This window comes from Pteropus alecto, unplaced genomic scaffold, assembly GCF_000325575.1.
Source record: "Pteropus alecto unplaced genomic scaffold, ASM32557v1 scaffold41, whole genome shotgun sequence".
Classification (NCBI taxonomy): Eukaryota; Metazoa; Chordata; class Mammalia; order Chiroptera; family Pteropodidae; genus Pteropus; species Pteropus alecto.
The window spans coordinates 588,390-589,682 of record NW_006430464.1 but is presented as its reverse complement, the minus strand read 5'-3'; the positions used below and the strand labels follow the sequence as shown (position 1 = coordinate 589,682).

General features: G+C 47.1%; 1 protein-coding gene and 1 pseudogene across 1 annotated transcript in view; both read left to right on the top strand.

Moving 5' to 3' along the window:
* The window catches only part of LOC102891978 (myeloid cell surface antigen CD33), a 30,127-nt gene that overhangs the window by 20,952 nt on the left and 7,882 nt on the right, over positions 1–1,293 (top strand). The window lies entirely within an intron of this gene.
* Positions 1,012–1,129, top strand: LOC112482301 (annotated as a pseudogene).

Sequence of the window (1,293 nt, the reverse complement as noted above, 5' to 3'; positions counted from 1 at the left end):
GGCAGGCTTGGAGAAAAAGGTCTGCGAACACGGACTTGCTGCGCGACTCCTATGGAGAGTCTGTATCAAGGACTCTCCAAGGAAGCGACAGGTATGCAAATGAGCAAAGGAAACGCAATTGTGTAAAAACAACAACCACAACAACAAAAATCCTAAACAACAAAGAACCAAACAACCTTATTTTAAAGTGGGCAAAGGGCTTGAATGGCATTTCTCCAAAGAGAGACAAACGGGCGATACATATAGACACACGTTCAGCACCAGTAAGATTAGGAAAATGCCACTTCCCACCCACACTCGGGCACTCCTCCGATATTCCTTAAGATGCCAATTCCTAAAAACAAACAAACAAACAAACAAAAAAAACAAAGAGAAACAGGAAATAAGGGTGTTGGTGAGAATGTGGCAAAGCTGGACCTGTGCGCCGTGCTCGCGAAACTGTGCATCTGCTTCGGAAAAGGCCACGGCACTTCCTCAAAACATTAAAAATAGAACCGTCACGGGATTCTGTAATAGCGCTTCTGGGGCCACACCACAGAATCGAAAGCGGGAGCTGGAATGGATCTTGACACATCTCCATTCACGGCAGCGTTGTTCAGAACACCTAGCAGGTAAAAGCCGCCTCAGGGCCCAGCTTGACAAAGGACGCCAATTCTGACCCATGCGACGATGTGCATGGCAGACGCTGTGCTAAGTGTCACAGGCCAGTCGCCAGAGGACAAATTACTGTGTGATTGCACTTCCACGAAGTACCTAGCGGAGGCAGATTCATGGATACAGAAAGGAGAAAGGTGGCCGCCTGGGTCTGGCCATCGTGGGTGTAGAGTTATTCTCCTCGTGGGCGCAAAGTTTCGGTTTGGGGAAAAGAGAAAAAAGTCTGGGAATGGATAGTGGTGAAGGTCGCCACACCACAACGTGAATGAACGTAAATTCCACTGACCCAGACAGTCAAGAAGGGGGGAAACGGGAAAGGTTTTGTTATGTAGATTTTACCATTAAAAAGCAAAAAAAGTCTAGGACCATGCCACCCTGACCATGCCGATCCCATCTGATCTCGGAAGGTAAGCAAGGTGGGGCCTGGTTAGTATGTGGATGGGAGACCACCTAGGAAGACCAGCTGCTGTAGGCGTAAAAAAAAAAAAAAAGGAAAGAATCAAGGTTGACCTCTAGGTTTTAGGGCTTTGAAAGGGGGCAAATAGTGGTGCCTTTGACAGAGATGGGAAGAGATGGGTGTGTGTGTGTGGTGGTAGAGTTCTGTTTTGAAAATGTTAAGTTTGAGACGTTTATTTTTCT